Source organism: Vanacampus margaritifer, chromosome 4, assembly GCF_051991255.1.
Source record: "Vanacampus margaritifer isolate UIUO_Vmar chromosome 4, RoL_Vmar_1.0, whole genome shotgun sequence".
NCBI classification, from domain to species: domain Eukaryota; kingdom Metazoa; phylum Chordata; class Actinopteri; order Syngnathiformes; family Syngnathidae; genus Vanacampus; species Vanacampus margaritifer.
Genome location: NC_135435.1, coordinates 24,246,655 through 24,265,568, shown reverse-complemented (window position 1 = coordinate 24,265,568; position 18,914 = coordinate 24,246,655). Strand labels below are relative to the sequence as shown.

General features: G+C 39.6%; 1 long non-coding RNA gene across 2 annotated transcripts in view; it reads left to right on the top strand.

Moving 5' to 3' along the window:
* The window catches only part of LOC144049947 (uncharacterized), a 49,321-nt gene that overhangs the window by 25,602 nt on the left and 4,805 nt on the right, over nt 1–18,914 (top strand). For both annotated transcript variants that reach the window (XR_013293734.1, XR_013293733.1), the window contains exon 3: nt 11,104–11,174. This is a non-coding gene — a long non-coding RNA (uncharacterized LOC144049947). The remainder of the gene's footprint in view (nt 1–11,103; nt 11,175–18,914) is intronic.

Sequence of the window (18,914 nt, the reverse complement as noted above, 5' to 3'; positions counted from 1 at the left end):
CAGGACATGAGTAGACTGGTCGCCATGACTGGACTGGACGGAAGTAGACTGGTCGCCATGACGTGGCAGGACCTGATTTGCCTTGACTTGACTTGGCTGGGGCTATGGCTTCTTGGCTGTGACGAGGGCGACTTGGCTGTGACGAGGACGACTTGGCTGTGACGAGGACGACTTGGCTGTCACGAAGACGACTTGGTCAGCTGCGACGAGGACGACTTGGTTAGCTGTGACGAAGACGACTTGGCTAGCTATGACGAGGACGACTTGGCTGTGACTGGGATGACTTGGTTAGCTGTGACGAGGACTTGGCTGTGGCCAAGGCTACTTGGCGTCGACGAAGGCTTCTTGGCGGTGACGATGGCTACTTGGCGGTGACGAAGACGACTTGGCTGTGACGAAGACTTGACGCACGAACTTCCACACATAACATGGGCAATGCACCCACACCGACTGGAATACACCAACACTAATGAGACACACCTGGGGGAAGGGGAAGGGAAGACACACACAGGTGGACATGGTTAGACATAACGAGACAAGGGTAGAAACACTTTTTTAACTGAAGTATTCTGCCGCATAACGCTGGCGTTGAGCCGAAACCTCAAGTTACAATTTGGTACATTTCTTTCTTTATTATTCAAAAATCTATAGTCTACTATTGGTCATTCTAAACATATGGATGTTACTTTTTATTTATTTATTTATTTACAAATTACTGACCTATTAGTGTTGAAAATGTCTCGCTCTTTTTGATGATGCAATGTTAATGGTTGAACAAATGTGCCGTTTTTGGGGGTTAAAAGTGACTATTTTTGAGGGACAATGAAAATCTCATTTTTGAAATATTATATATATATATATATTATCATATGCGACAGTAATGTCAGTGACCACTTTTATTAATGTTGTGATGAATGTTTAATAGCTTTAAAATACTTTAAGAATGTGATACATTTTTAATAGCTTTACAGTAGTTTAAAATCCAAACAGAACTGAGAGTTTATCAGGCAAATTCCATATTTTTTAACAGACTAGGTGTGTGGCTAGAGCACGAGACTGTTATACTTCCTGTCCATTCTTATGACCCTGAACGTTCTTTAACGAATATGGGGAACAAAAATGACAATGATGATGGACACGTCTCTCATCGAATGTTATAAAATCTCATCATGGTTGGTTATTTACAAGGTTAGACTATATTGAAACACAAGGATGGGTACATGGTTCCTTGACTATTGTGAGTGTTTATCTTAATGAAATCGCATTGAAGATAATCTGTATAAACCTTATTGTGTTTATGCGAGCCAGTAGTAACATAAAAGCGAATATAAATATACCAGAGACAAATTGCAGTCACGGAGATTGCTTGTAAGAACAGGCTTGTCTTTGATAGCGCCTCGTCTTTTCATAAGGAATACTTTGTCTGCATCAATAGGCATAAGAAAGCAAACATAATTATCTGTTTGCATTATGCTCAGAAGCAGATCAAAGATCCTCATCAGGCCTCGGATAGCGTTTTAAACTTTTTAAATGCACGTGAAGCTCTATAAATATACATTAAAGGCGAGAGAGAGCGGTTTGTCCTCGGCATTACCTCGCGAGGACATCTCCTGGGAACGCTGGGGGCCTCTTTTTGTAAAGCATCGTCGCTTACACTGGCGTCCCGTGTTCTATCACAACGCTCGCCATACTCTTTTTGTCTTTGAAATGGCAGCTTGCGAAGGACTTCTGAAGGCACGTCGAACATTTTTGACACAGGTAGAATCAACGCCGAACCACAGCGGGTTTGTGTGTAAGATTTTTTTTTCCCCCTTGGAGGAAACTTTTAGAACTAATAGAGCGGCAAAGTGGCGTAATTCAACTCAACATACTGAGCTTCATGTCATGTTGATGGTATTAATTATATCTCGTAAATATCACTTTTTCCCTTTAACCGATGTCATGTTTTCTTCAGCTTGACTATGAATGCAAACAAGGAAAAATGATCACTGCTTTTCCCGTTTGGTTTCGCCTTTTAGTGGTTTACATGCATATGTGTGTATTTATGATGTAGCGTGAGGCACTAACAATGAATTCGTCAACAACCGATGAAGTAAGTCACCCTTTGGCTCACTTTGCACGTCTCTCATTCTTAATGGCGGCATGACAGATGGTTGGTTAATTTTGTTCTGGACGACAAATGTGACAGCAACTGGAAAATGTTCTGAGGAGGTTTACATTTTGAAAGGAGATGTTGACAGTTGTGATTTAACGGTTTCACAATCTTAGGTTCGGGAACCTGAATGGGTCCCAGGCCAAGCAAAATGTTGTAAGCCATGTAATTGATCATCAAGCGGGCGCACAATTTCTTGGCAAATTCATGAATGTACATTTCGGTATTGGCAACGTGATATATTTTGCTAAGTTTGGGTCTCAGGGAGGAACCAAATGTCAAGTGTAGTTCTTGAAACATTTGGAAACCTTTTAGTATAATAGTCGTCGTAGCAACAAAATCCATGCACAATTTTGGCTCTTTAGTGGAGGAGGCTAGGGTAAGCAATGGCTCATTGGTGTGAGACATGGACACCCACACAAAATGGAAAAATTGGGCTGCCAAAAAACATATGCAACGTCTGTGTGCTACAATTGTTTGATCATTGACGTATTTTGATGAAAGCGCGTATCATGTCTGTGTTGTTAAGACTAGGGTTGTCAACATTGGTGCGGCCATTTTGAGTTGATTTCACGCCATTTTTTTTTTTTGTACTCGGGGAATTCCAGTCACAAGGGAGGAGACACGTCCACGTCAAAATCTAGCAGTAATAAATTTAATAATCAATGATGCATATGTTTGTGGAGACTGGGGTCAAGTTGTATTTTTGAATTTTAAAAATGTGCAGAATTTCACAAGTTACTTCATGTTAATGATTATATAGCTCTTCATATGAAAAGAAAAATGCACTGAGCCGTCACCAATGTCTTGCAAATGCAATTATGCCATCTAGTGGCAGAAAAATGACCTCAACACATCTTTATAATTTGAACTCAATGTTATGAATTATTATGACATTTTCATATTTTATAATATTCAAATGTTTTGATTTATTGTGAGTTAACTATTGAAGTCATGCGGTTAATTACGCTAAAAAAAAATTAATCGCTTGACACCAGACAAGTACACAAGCCAAAAAAGGTTGGGAACCACTGCCTTACATAATCTAGATGAGAATTTATAACCAAAGTTCCATACTAAAAAATCCAAACAGTACTAGTTGTACCTTTACATCTGTACGTAGCATACATATAAAGTTAAGTTGCATATTTGTGGTGTAATGTTTGGTATGTTAACCATTAAACATCCCTATTTTAGCTGCTTACCGCTACGTTTATTGCTGACTAGTTTGACGAGAATAAAAAGAATTGCAAGTCACGTACGCTAATCTGTTCAAGACACAACGAATACTTTGCTAACTGTGGATTGTTATAATTAAACTTAACCACGATGGCCGTGTGCTGAAAGAATTAGCAACACTCCAATGACCATTTAAAGGATCATACTGCTCCATAAATCCCAACGCAAACAGTGGACATGTGGCTTTGTTTTCCACCGTCAGTCTGAAGGCACTGCGAAGTCTCAAAAAGGGGAAATAGACAGAGCGGTTACACCCTTGTAGAAAAACATAGCGTTTTCTGTGAGCGCCTGCCACGGGACTATGTCATCCACTTGAGGTTATGCTATCCTGGTCACTGAACACGTCTTGGCTACGAAGGCCCAGGGGTGGCGGTGGTGGCGGCTGCGGTTGCGAGCAGCCGTGATGAGGGTTCCTCGCATGCATGTGTCACTTTGCGGCCCAGGAAGCCTTGTGGGGCCTCGTTGTGCCTGACATTGTCATTACTGGACAACATACAAACGCTGTGGCGTGCAGCGCGCAGAACCAACGGAAAAGGTTTGCTTCCCCCCCCCCCTCCCCCTTTCGCTTTTGGATGGCAGCGCGAGTGTGCACATATCTATTTGGAGCCAAAGTGACTTGTCAATCAAATCAGGCAGATGGCAGGGAATTAAAACACGTTATGCTCAAATGGATTCATTCTATGGCAAAATTCAGAGCTAAAGTTATTTTGTATTTGTAAAAAAAGTAGTATCTTTTAGTTGACAAAATTGAAAAACAATAAAATATATATTTTCATATTTTCTTTATTGGCAACAGATCGACGTTCACAACAACTAAACCGCATTGTGTTGAATTTGGGAAATATCAGAAATGCCCAGATGTTCGGAATTGTTGATCGGCTCAGTATGTTAAAAAACACAAATGGATTTTGTCACTGATAGTAACTTCAAACTGCTCTACAGCAAAGAAGCAAGAATTACAATTAAGTAATTGCATTTGCTAGCTTATTATTCATACGGTCTACGTTCCATTAATAGTTGCAGTGCGCTTACTGTATTTCAGTTCATTGCGACTCTCCATGGCCTCTTTTGGTTTGTGTATCAGCTCCACCGCAATATCAACCATGACAACAACAGCAAGGAATGTGCACCTCATGAATAAGGCGGCATGCAAAGCCTTTGTTTTTAATACGAGAAGCCTCCGTTCAAATAAAGCATGCTATCAAGCTCCTCCGCAGTGGCCCGCCGGCGGCCGGACAGCGACTGGCTGCCGTACAGCATCCCTAGCCTTTGATCGCTATTGTAATAAACCGCACTGAGCTTCTCTCGCTGTTCTTTTTCCCTTTGCTTTTTTGCAACTTGTGTACACACTCACTCTCACTTTGCCGCTGTCAATCTTGTTAATTTACACCGACAGCGTGCGTTGGCCCAATGAAACACACAACACAAAGCTTTGGAAAACTCCAGGAGTGTTCAAGGGAAGAAGGTCAAAAGGCGGAATGAGTCAATGAAGGAACTTTTTGTCTTTTTCCTCTACACTTTGACGTTCAAACATAGAGGTTCGGTTAGCGTTCTTGGTACACGCAGTTAAGTATGTCACTATCAGCTAGTTAACCTTACCTGGCATAGCCAACTAGCTATCACAGCCTAAATAATATTTTTATTAATTTGGCACCCCAATCAATACTGTGTAATGTTTTTTTTGTTTACAGAGCTTATTTGGATATACGCTTCGAGAGTGCACTGGTTCACTCTGACCATTTGGAATCTGTTCTTTGCTCGAATTTGCCATTCCGAAATTCAGAGCGCACCAAAAGCGTGCCAGTGCATTGGATGCTAGGAGATAGAAACGATACCGGCAAAATGCGAGGGTTGTTGCCTGATGGGCGGATATAAATGTTGTCATTCACCATTCGTGGACCGTGGATAATTCTCAAGGTGGTAAGTTATGAACTTTTTTTTTTTTTACCCAATTCTAGTTTAGCGGCGCTAGCTCTGGGGCTTTTCCTCAGGTGGTGGTTGTTAAGTTTGACATTAGCTAGCAAGTAATGGTTTTGCTAACACACCTAACTGGTGCGAGCTATCTATCTATGTAGCATTCTTTTCAGCTTTCTATCAAGTGTCTGTCTATTCGTCTGTCCATTCATCAGCTAGCTAGCCTAACTTCGCTTAGCTAGTTAGCTGCCACAAGCCATTTACTGCTCCTTGTCCTCGTCTGGCAACTCCATATTGTTCCTGTACAACAATTATCCATCTGTCCATCTACCAAGCCACCTATCTAACTACCTACCTACCTACCAAAACCGAGAGTATCAGTCTAGCGATCTACCTACAAACCTATGGTCTGGCTACTGACCTACCGATATCCAATATTTTCTACATTATGTAGGTAACTAACTACATACATAAGCATTTTCTATGTATGGATTCTGTATCATTTAATATGTTAGTGTTGCACAATTAAGGAGGTAGAAAGCTTAAAGGCTCCAGTCAGGGCAAACAAGGACCGAATCTTAGTCTTATTGCAAGTGACATTGGCGTTAATGCACTGACACAGCATCTGTGCTCCAGCGAGGCATGAAAATGTGCTGCTAAACAGGCAACATAAACACGCTGATACATTCCATTTATAAGCCATCAGGCCGCAACATACGCTGACACCCGGAATATTTCCCCGAGATATTGTTTCTCATTACAGAGCTTGTTAATGGCACTGTACACGGACGGTGACCTTTTGTTGAGAACTTTTATCCCGTCCCCGAGTTGCTGAGGAAGATGGACGAGGTTAGGGAGGTCACCGCGGTCGCAGACTATCTTCCGCCGCCAAGATTTACAGCTGCAGACGGTCGAAAAACCTCAGCCTCGAGTCCTCGCCCGCACGCTTGGAACAACTCCTTCAAGAGCGTTCACAATTCTTTAATTTTGTATGTTTTAGTAGCATGTCTAATGTCTTAATAATCCCACAAGACTTTGCAAATATAGAACTTATTTTTTATTTTTTGCAACATCTCCACAAAGCATCATCTGTAGTGGACTCATTAGGCGTTGGCTAATGACCTTTTTCCCCCAGACGAGTTTTATTGGGCAAAATCAAGTGTTCAATTAAAGTAAACATAGGTGTGTCCAGAGGCACGATCTTGCGTCGTATCCAGATATGCAAGCTGCTCGTTTTGTGGTATAAACTTTAAGGACGCAATGAAAAACAATTAGAGGATTTACAGTCAAGTATGAAAGGAAACCGCCCGTGAACCTTTTGGGTTCACTTGGCTACTTACATAAATCCTTTCGCCAGGACTGATTTACTGAGGGCCACTTGCTACATGAACTTGCTGAGAAGGTGATAGTGATGATGATGATGATGTTTGCACCATGTTTGTGCGAGCACAGTCTGTTAGGCTCCTCTGAAGCTTGCCTGCTGAAGGGTCAACGCAATGACAAGTCAGTAATCAAGATGCACTGAGCTTTAATTGAGAGGTAATCAGCTTTTTATTGGGCTCTCCTGGAAGAAAGCCACGCACCACTAGAATGATACAATGATTAGCTAGATGTATAGATAGATAGATGGGTAGAAAGGTAGGTAGACATTTGGACGGCTATATTCTCTAGAACGGGTATAACATTTGACGGATAAATAAAAATGTAACAAAAGAGAATTGATTCTCTATACAAGTAAATTGCGTTACACGCTTGGTCATTATTCTAATTGTATACACTATTCCAGTGGTCCTCAACCCTGATCCTCAGGGACCGGTATCCAGCCTGTTTTCCATGTCTCCCACAGCCAACACAGGTGGAGATCGTTATCTAGCCTTCTCCAGAGATTGCTGATTAGCTGATGATATGAATCACCTGTGTTGGCTGTGGGAGGCATGGAAAACAGGCTGGATACCGGTCCTCGAGGACCAGGGTTGAGGACCACTGCACTATTCGACTTAGCTGTCCGTTGTCGCACTTTCATGGGCCTGTGACGAGTTGTCGTTTTTTCTAAATATAGCGGAGGCCCTGTTCACACGGAAGCAAAGCAGGATTCGTTCTCCAAAAATCTTCTACAGACAGAAACGTTCCAAGACATGCGAGTGTCCAAAAGAAGACGCTGAGGACGTTTAGCGGCTGTAATGTGTATGCCAAGTCTGGAGTGGCGCTGTAGCGTAGCCACAGGGAGTTGACAGAAAGCAGAGAAGAAGAATTAGCCAAGAAGACAAACCACTGATGTGAATATATGACTGGCTAGCCGATAGGCCAAGACTTTTGAAGCCGCGAGGCCACTATATTACTCCTCCCCAAAAAACGTTTCTCGGCATTAGAACCTATACATTTTACATAGAAAATATTTTGCTTAAGCAAGCTTAGGAGGTTGCGCAAAACGACTATGACACGGCTATCCGCCATTGTTGTTGACAGACTGGCAGTTCGCGAGAATTGGAGCATACATCGTCAAACTATGACAATGCGTCGTCATCGAGTATTGTGTCCACATTGGAATGTACGAGGCGCATTTTGAAATCTTTCCACTCTGGATACAAAAGTTATCTGTTTCAAACTCCGTAACGGCGCCGCCGTGTGGACGAACTGCAAACAAACGGTAAGAAACTTGTGTGGATACATTGAAACGGGCTTTCATGTGGACGGGGAAATGAAAATGCCGATCCCTAGACCTAATACCATCACTGGCCGGTACACTTTCACACATCTGGACCTCCCAGCTGATTCAAACAAGTGTATAAATGAGTGGAGCGGCGGCCCATCGACTCTAAAATGATTTTTTTTCAGCTCCCCATCACCTCAACAGGTGCCCTTTCTCACGCTCTCGCTGCAACCACATGGACCCGTCCCGCCTCGCCATCCGTCAACGTCCCGTCACACCTGAGCGGCGATGGATCAAAGCACCGCACGCCCCGCCGACAACCTCGCAGCTGCCCTCGTGCGGACCCCCAAACGCCCCCCCCGTGACTCCTCCTCACTTCCCTCGCACATGTGCTCCCAAGGCTGACCGCAAATCCTCCATTTATGTGCATTACGGCATCTGGAGAGCGGAGTGACAGATCTGGAAACTCTCTGCCATGTCCTTGTGTGCTCGGCGGCCGCTTTCTTTGCATCCTCGTCATCCAAAAGCATGCAAAAGGCACGTTCACAGACTTACGTAGAGGTTCGGGCCAGGATGTTTTGCAGCGAGGGCTAATTGTCAGTGAGAGCTACGCTGGTTGAATAATGCCTACAAGGCCCGCAAACAGCTTGAAGAGATGAGTGCCGGGTTGATCTTTCATGCTGGAACTGGTAGGAGGAATTCCAAATGCAGCGATACAAATTTGAAAAGCTAATTTTCATTAATTTCAACAGAGGTAGTGCTGTGTTGTGCTGTGCTGAACGGTATGGGATTTTTTTTTTTTAAATAGATTTTAGGTGAACTAATGAATACGCACGCACACACCCACATACAAAAAAAAAAAATAATACAAAAAATATATATACTGTATATATTAAAAAAAAAAAAAAAAAGAGCAATGATGATGACATGTCAAATCGGTAAAATTACCGAATGAACAATGCTGAGCTCTCCAGAAACAAAAAAAAAAGAGGTAGTGCTGAAGAAATGTTGTTGATTTCAGTTTGCAGATTTATTTAAACCCTGTATACTAAAGTGGGGTTGGGCGAATTCGAACACCCTGAAAGATCCTGAACGATTATCTTGTGGTGTGGAGTGTGGTAACAATCCGCAGTGTGGCGCCTCCTTGTTTTTGTTTGGCATATGCAGCACTTTTTTCGTTTTTGGTTATCAATGTTTACACGGTGATGGCGCCGAGAAGCCCATTGTTATTATTTTTTAATAAAGTGAGCTTGTGAACTTCCAGTACGTTTGCTGCTCTTATAATACAGAATTCTCCGCAAATGACGTGTAAGAGAAAATCAGGTTATATTTCTTGTCAATGTACAAGTGATCACTTTTTCGGAGAAGTGCTGTGCGGCCATGTTTTTGTTTTCCTGAGAAAGTGGCACAGCAAATGCCACAAATGTTGGCAACCAGCATACAGTAAGGACTCAAACATGGAGGTGTTAGGATTTTATTTTCCTGTGCAAAAAACTCTGACATCAAGTCCAAAATGTCTCACATTTAGGCAATTTAAGCACATGTAAACCAATGCTTTTATTTGTGCACTTTGGATCCCATAAAAAGGAGCAAAATAATAAGCCAAAATGATTGTTTTTACGGGGCATAATAATATTAAATATACGCATTTAAATATTCTAAGCCACAAAAAGTTCTCTCCATGGAAAAACTGGAAAGGTCTACATTTTTTATGGCATTGTTATTCCCTGACTCCCTGGAACAAATAACACTGGGCTGTTGTTTTGTGGAATACGATTGCTGTCTGTCAAATAAATGTGTCGGGTTATAGAATAAGTTGTTCCGTGCAAGATTGGGAATATACATGATCACAGCTTTTTGCCTACAATGGTAAGGGAAACATCTCTATGACAATAGTCAAATTTACCTTCATTTATTGTATTATGTATTATACAGTCTGTCATTTTTTTATGTGCTATGGTTAATGTGTTATCTTTTTCTTACATTACATTTTCTTACAATTAAGCCAAATAAAAAAAATATATATTTGAATTTATATTAATTGTCATAATTATTTTTAATCATAAGACTTACTGTTGTTGACTTAATTTGAAAATGTCACCCCCCCCCCCCAAAAAAAAATATATTGTGTGCATTACATATGTATTTTTCCTTTATGATCTTTATACATTTCACAACTTTTTTACTACAACATAATAACAAATATATACTGTGCATTAACACATACATTTCTGTATGTATGTAATACAGAATAATTGGAAAAGCAAAATTTGGAACCCAGATAGTTATTTACTTTTTCCACTCCTTAAATACTTCCAAAACATCTGTCTTCATACATTTTATTTATTTGCATTATACGTGCATATTTTACAATTTTTTTTTAAATAATTTATTATTTGTCATTTAAACTCATTCACTTCCAGCCATTTTCACAGAAGCAACCCCCTTCACTCACAGCTGTTTTAATGGATTTTGACTGATTTTGCAAGACCCACAGAATATATTGTGTTCTATTGCTATAAAAACATGGAACGTAACAAAAGAAAGATTAGAGTCTCTTCTTCTTCTTCTTCTTCTGTTTCTGTTTTCAGCAATTAGCATTAGAATATAGCAAAGTTTCATCATTATTCACAAATCTATTTAGAATTGTGAGTAAATAAGCTTTTTTTTCAACATGGCCCTGGTTGATCTTTTTTGCTCTGCTGCCAACTGCTGGCCGTTTTTGTAATAACTACCATTCCTTCAACCGTTCTTTGAGGCTGCATCGAAGCCTGTATGCTCTAGCATGAAAAACAACAACGTATAAATACGTTTTTTGAGACCCTGAAAACATTTAAAATTGAACCGATACAATAGAACGTATTTATACGTTTTTGGGAGCAAATGTGTTTTGTACATTAATTTAAAAAAAAATTTTTTAAATAGATGTAATCATTATGTAGTCCAGTATTTTCACTATGTATCCAATATTATATTTAGATATTATGTCTTCATTCCATTGTATGTAAATTCAAATTTATACATACAGTATATCCATACATTAAGAGACTTGTTACTTATTTATTTGTTATTTACTGTGTATTACCTATATTTACATTTTATATATATATATATATTTAATTTTTTTTCCATACCACTTGTCATTCAGGTCAGGTGTAAGTGGAGCCAATCCCAGCTTTGGGGCGAAAGACACCGTGGATGGTTGCCAGACAATCACAGGTACTTATCTCTTCGACTGCATTGAGTTGTTGTTTTACATGGCAGACCGTCTGCAGCCCGCGAGCCTTTGGCTGCTCTAACGCATAAATGAAGCACTCTCTTCACGCCGACCGCAGTGGATTTAAGGGCGGCTGCGTTACACGGTTGTTCAATCCCTCACATATAACTCAATAAGGATCAGTTTCTTAGCTGAGCGCGTCAAGGCGAAAGGAAGTCTTAAGAGGAACACAAAGTCGAAACAAACAACAAAAGCTTTCCGTTTTTTGCTCATCATGAGCTTTTTGTTCAAAAGTCGAGAGCAGCTTGGTCTGTCGCTCGTTGGCACTCGACCCGGAATGGGTGCCAGATGTCCCGTGACCAGTAAAAAAAAAAAGAAAAGGGGGCTGAAAGTGGCACCATTTAACGAGTGGCACATTTCAAAGTGAAATTAGGCCCATTTAAACCTGTCTTCTACATCACACACAAAAAAAAGGATCTACCTTCAATTTATAGCCCAACGTAAACCGCACTAGACAAAAAGTGGGACATCTGCAAGTTGTTAGGGATACAGTCCATTCTCCGTGATGAGAGCCGCATGTACAAATGTGTGTGCCCGACATATTTGTATGATACCACACTTTGAAATGGAAAAAAAAAAAAAATCAAAGGAGCTTTTTTTTTGTTGTGAACTCTAAAGCAGCAAGCCTGTGCAGCATAAAAGCTCCATTAAGACATTGCAAGTGATCGCAGGAAGTTGGACGACACGTAGTCCTTTTCCACGGCGCGCCGCCTACTCGCTCTATTCACTAACAATGTGTTTCTACTGTCAAAACCAGCAACTAACGGGGAACTGCAACAAAGCGGAAACGATTATTAAAACACTACAATAGAAGAAAAACGATTAATGTGCGTTCCAAAGTTCCTGACGTTTTTGAAGTACCCTTAATGTGCCGTGTTGCTAGCATAGCAAATGTGTGACATTAATGTGATTCTGCCGTCCCTCAGCGTGCTATAAACTGCTGCATTAATGATACCCCAATTGGAGTTTGCCGTAAAACTAAACATACAACAAAAAAATGACCTTAAATTGTATGTTTAGAAATAAGTTTTGTTGTAAAGAAAACATCGCCAATGTATCAAATCCCATTGACATGCTAACGGCTAATTAGCATTGACATCTGGGAATGATATTCCTTCAAATAATGAATAATCACATACAAACAGTGTAGAAACACATACACACAAGAATAAAAGGCAGATATTGTTCCCAATCTGAAAAACGGTTATATTAATAGATCTCAAGTGCAACTTTCTTCTTCTACTATCTCGTGTGTACTGCAAGCATATACAGCACCACACTGCCTCTATGACGCACAACAGGAACAACCAGTATTGTCTTTGTTTTTTTTATTTTTTTTATTAATTATTATTATTTTTTATTTGATATTTATTTATTTTTTAAATTTTTTAAATTTTCTTATTTTACTTTGTTGCTCATTTATTTTACTTTCAACTTCAAGTTATGTTTAAAGTTGATTTTTCAAGGATTCAAGGATTTTTTATTGTCGTACCAACACACACTTTCACAAACAAAATATGATACCCGAGGTCCCAGATAAGGCAGATAACCCCAGTAAGTCCCAAGAATTGTAAAAAAAAAAATATATATATATATATATAACAACAAAGCAAGAGAAATTAAATATGGAAGTGTTAAGGGAGGTGCTTATTCATAGCCTGGCAATAGCCAGATTGATTTGCGCTTCACTTTAGAGAGTTCTCCACAATATCAGTCTGGGACTCCGCGTTGATTTGCTCGGGAAAGGCGGGGCATGCTGTACAACACTTCGAGCTGATTGGACCAAGCAGAATCGTGCGCGCGTCTACCTAACTTTTGTTTCAACCAATCACGGCAAAGGATGAAAATGTCGTCACCGACATGCGACTGTTGCGACGAGCTGATATCATGGCGTTGAGTTTATGGTGTGGGTTTTGCAATGTTGATATGCGGATACAAGAGACTAATTCGGCGAGAATTTTTAAAAAAAATTTCTGGAGGAAAAAAAAAGAAGCGAGAACAGAATTAATTGCAGCGTCCGCGCATTCGTCCACCGCTGTCGCCGTGTTTGGTTTGTTTCTTCCCACGACCGTTTTTCGTCACAGCTGCATATCCCGCCCCCCCAAATACAATGTCGCTCTGTGATTGGTCCGAACCAACAAGATGGCTTCTCGGGAGTTTGTGATCTCACAAATACCGCGAGAATAGGTTGGTTCATTCAAGGTTTTGCAGCAAATGTTTCCTACTCGTACTTTTTTTATTTTTTTATTTTTATTTTTTACTACCGTCAATATCTCTACATTTTTGGCTACTAGTACTGCTAGTAAAGTGCTTTGTGTATTACCGCTATTAGTCCCATTTCAAATGTTCATGACACTGTAACATTTAACCATACATAAGTAGAAATGCACTTACTCCACCAGCACCCTCCTTTTTTTTCCCCAACTTTTTTTTTTTTTGCCATTATTGGTGGAAAACATGACTTCAGTACCAACATGTAACATATACCCCCCAAAAGTACAGCCCTCCATCTTTATCCACAGTGCTTAGACAGCCTGTCTGCTGCAGCACATCACTGCTTTGACAGAAGAAGAAGAAGCCTAATAAATGCGCTTGATATGACACCCGGTGCTCATGTCAAGCAGCTGGCTATGGATGTTGAGTTTGGGCTCAAATCTGGACTTTAATGCCTTCCATGCCTCCAGCCTGGCTGCATCGTACTGCAAAAGAAGCAGGAGGAAGTAGGTGCCACTTTCATGCTCCTTGATGGAAGTTGAAGTGCACTTGTGCAGGTATGCCGAATGTAGCCGGTAACTTTATGACGCATCGTGCTATCATGCTAGGGTGGGCAAAGTAGAATCAAGTAACTTGTCACCAATAAATTGGTGCAACTCTTTTATTGGGTCTCATTTATGCATTTTTTTAGTACGATACCGATTTTTGGCAGAAAAAAATACCGATTACCGATTAATCTGACGATTATTTAAAAATATGTATAATGCATAAAATGACCCCCCCCCCCCTCCCCAATTCCTTTTAAATGGGTGTCACTTACGCACAAACTTCTGTTATTTAGATTCTCTACTTTGAGTGACAAGTCCATAGTATGACCTTATAAAAAAAAAATAATAATCATGACGTGTACAAGGGTATTGTATAGATTTATGCGTCAATAATAAAACCATTCTGACTTGTTTACAACTGCAACTGCTATAAAGCATTAACCTTTTATTTTATACATTTTTATTCTGTTATTTTCACAAGTCTTGGGATTTACTGGGCTAACCTGGGATTTCAGGGATTGTATTTCGTGCCATGTAATGTGGAAGGAAAAAAATCCTTGAATTTTGAGAAAAGAAAATCTTTGAATCCTTGAAATATCAACTATAAAATAACTTGACTGGACAAAATAAAACAATAAGAATAGAATAAACTAAAAATAATAACTATATTATAATAATAGTAACAGAAAAAACAATAAGAACAAATACTGACTGCTCCTGTGCATTTTAGCCTCTTGGGGGCAGTGTGGTGCCGTGCATCCATGACATACACACCTAATGTGAGCACAGAAGAAAGTTGTGATTGAATTCTATTCAAATAATTAGTTTCTCACAGATTGAGAATAATTTGTGCCTTTGCGTAGTGTTATCTCATCTGTGTGTATGTGTTCCCACAGCATATGTGTGTGTATATTCATTATTTGAAGGAAAAACACTCCTGAAGTCGATGCTACCTTCCTGTTAGCATTTGAATGGGAGCCTCCCTTTTAGCATTAGTGCTAGGCTAACGCTGTTTTAAAACCGAACATGTTTTGTATTTAAGCATACGGTGGATGTAATTCTTAACGTTGTGTGTTTAGTTTTATAGTTAACTCCAACTGAAGTGTCATTAACTCATTCACTGCCATTGACAGCTATAGACGTCAAAAATTCATTTTAACTATTTCTATTAGTTTAACTTTTTTTCCCCACTTTTCTTAACAAGAGTATGAAACCTAGATTTTTTATGTACATTTAGAACAGATATAAAATATGTGATTAATCTTGAGTTAACTAGTGAAGTCATGCAATTAATTGTGATAAAAAATAAATAAATCACCTGACACACCAAATTTTTAAGAATTTTTTCCTTTTTAAAAATAAATAAATAACTGTAATTATTATTTTTTGAATTTTAAATATTTTTTTTTAAGAAAAAAGTATTTAAAATTAGGAGCGTCAGGTGATTTTTTTTTATCGTAATTAATCGCATGACTTCACGAGTTAACTCACGATTAATCACAAATTTTATATCTGATCTAATACAATAAAAAAAAAAATCAAGGTTTTCGGGAAAAAAATAGGGGAAAATCTTTAACTAATAGAAATAGTTCAAATGAATTTTTGACGTCTATAGTCGTCAATGAGTTAAACAGCTTAAAGGACCTTTAGAGACAACAGATTAACCCAAATCACATACGCTACACACTTGCTCGTTGCTAATGCTACGCAAGCAAAATGGTGCATTCAGGGTACTTTCACAGCGTTGTAAACTTTGGTTTTATTCGATAACGTTTTAAGGGGAAAATAATCATCCATTTGGCGCAATTGGACGATTGTTTGAAGGCCAATAACCGGCCCATTAAAATCGACAGCCGATTAATCGATCGGGCACTAGTCTCATTAGATTTTTCAGTTATTGTGGTCAATAAGTGAACAAGAACGAGGTAACTTGTCACGAATAAATCCTTACAGCTCTTGTGTTTGATCGAATTCGATTCTGAGAATACGCCTCATTCCGCCACTAAACGTATGATGCGTTATGCTATCATGCCACAACAAGCAACGTCGAATTAGTTGTCGCCCGTAAATCTTTGTGTCTGGAGCGTGTGTTTAACACAGCCGGCCGCAATGAAAAAGTAGTATTTTTTTTTTACAACACAAGCATGCATGACATGCACGTTGAAATATTGGACGGTGGACCGTATCATGCACATGCGAGCGCACGCTGGACGTTGGCGCATCGACTTCACAGCTCCTCTCCCGCTGAGGTTTAAGTGGAACCACGCCGCCCTGGTTACACCCCCCCCCCCCCTCATCCCACACATCTGGAGGGCTTCATCCACCTAGCAACCTACACGGTCCTCATCATCACCACCCACCGTTGTAAATCTCTCCTAACTGTACTGGTAATTACGCCACACATGCTTACGCAACAAAGCGCTAGCCAAGCCCAATGACAAACAGAGCGTTGCTATAAATTAAGACGTTTCTCGCTCTTAATTGCGCTCTCATAATGTCTGTCACTAATTGTGCAAAGAAGGAAAAAAATCGCCACGGTGCACTTTTCTCCCGTGGCAAACCTCGGTTAGGTTAGTCACGTTAGGATGAAGTGATGGCTTCAAAGACGGATCACGCGGCATTGTTATAATTAGCCAAAGCTCCACGCGCGGAAAAACCAAAATCAGTCATCAGCCAAGAGGAAAGAATGATCTTAGGCTGAGTGGTGGCGCTGTAAATCCATATCAAGTGTCAAGCACTTGCTCAATTATATTCAATTACAGCGCGCCGCATAAATCCTCCCCGTCACTCCCTTCCGTTATGATGACGTACACGACGTGACAATTGCCGGTGCTGAGCAAGCCTTTTTTTTTTTTTTCTCTCGGGCTAAACCTCTGACTCTTAATACGTCGCATTTTGTGACACGTCATGTACCAGGCATGCTTCGGGGGCCACACCGCCCGAGCCGGCGCACACGTGTTGCGGGTTACGCTGATTTAAGACGAGACGGATGCGGCTGGCCTCGCTCGACGTGATGTTCGCATTTTTGTTTTGACGATCGGTGACGTCCCGTATTGGTCTGAACCAAAAAAAACATGATTCCTTCGGGGGGGGGTTCCACCACAGAATTAGGAGGCACAATATTCACCGCGTAGAAAAACAATATAACCAATATAAGGGTTTGATGGATTATGCTAGCATGCCAAGGCTAGCTAAGTCTAGAATTGGCCAACTTGTCACCAGTACAAGTACTCTGATGATGTAAAGTTGCGATGTTGATCTTATTAGATTGTGTGGATGTGTCATTGTGTTTGTCATGCTAGGAAAGCAAAGTATAAAAGGGTTAGAGTTAACTGCCCACATCACATGCGCGGCCGACTACATCATCCGCAAGGGAAGATCTCGTAGGTAATAATTGAAATCACGATTATTCAAAACGATTTTTTTTTTTTTTTTTGTTTAAAACAAAAAAAATGTTTAAACATTTGAAAATATTAAGACAAATGAAATGATTAATGATAATTATGTCAATTCCTTTTGGACCAAATAGAATTTATAATAATATATATTATTTACTAGGGGTGTGAATTGCCTTGTACCTGGCGATTCAATTCGGATCACGATTCCTAGGTCACGGTTCAATTTGATACCGATTAAACCCGATACGAATCTATAAATTGATTATTGCGATTTTTTTTTTAAACTCAAATTTCGAAAATACTAAGTCAATTTGTACATGTACACTGTAAGATTTGTATGAAAATGTATTTATTTATCTGAAAATTCTGGCTTATTCTGTCTGTTTCATGTTTGGACAGCACTGACAAAATATTAAGGCTTAATGTGCCATTAATATGACATTCTTCTATGCTTAATGTGTGAATCCTAACCCTAAGTAAGACGTTTTGTTGAATATTTCCATAAAAAAATTGTTTTAAATCGATTCGGCCGCATATCGAATCGATTCGAGAATTGCGCGCTGTAATATCGCGATATATCGGCGAATCGATTTTTTCTAACACCCCTATTATCTACGTTAGCAAAAATTTGAAGTTGGGGTGCAGCGTGTGCGGTATGGCTTGTGGGGTGCAAGCTAGTTTTGACAAGGTTGTGTGGTGAAACAACTCGTGTGGCCGTGCCTCAAAACAACTGAAAGTTAATATTATTAGGGATGCAGCTATCAAATATTTTGGTGTTCGGATATGCTACTCAAAATTCTAGCGAATAATAAATAGAAATATACCTGTATATACTGTTGACATTATTAACATTTTTAATTCTTTATTTCATATTTTAACCATGTTGAAATGTTTTATAGATGTGTAGAGCAGGCGAAATAGTGTTGAACTCAGTATAATTTGACCTTAACTAAAATTCCTTCTCAGTGTCCTGCGTGAGAACAGATTCTGCTTTGAGAGAGCACACACACACACACACCCACACACACTCTGTTCGCACCATCACTCACAGCCATATGTCAAGTTCAATTTGTTTGTGAGATTTTGTTTTGGGAAAAAGTACGAAAAGTACCCTGAGAGTATATTTTGTCTAAAAGATGAACACAGCTGCGAACTGTGTACGAAAATTCTATTATGTAACATATTGTGTGAGAACCAATCTGTTTTACTTATTCATGATGGGAGGAGAAATAGGTGTTCTTTTACCGATTTGAATTTTATAAAGAGTTGTCTTCCGCAAAAGAGGGGTCACTCGCACCCTGGAATTCCACCCTTTACGTGATGTTCAGAGTGTGTGACCAGAGATTCTCTGTAATAAATCATCCTTGCAAGGACTCTGTTCACGGGAATCTCATCATTTCATTATTGGACACGCAAAAGTTTATAATTTTAAGATACTTCCTTCAATACTTTCTTGAATAAAGAACAATTATAAATACAGACAAAAAACACTAGTTTTTATGTTTAGATAATCAATTTTATT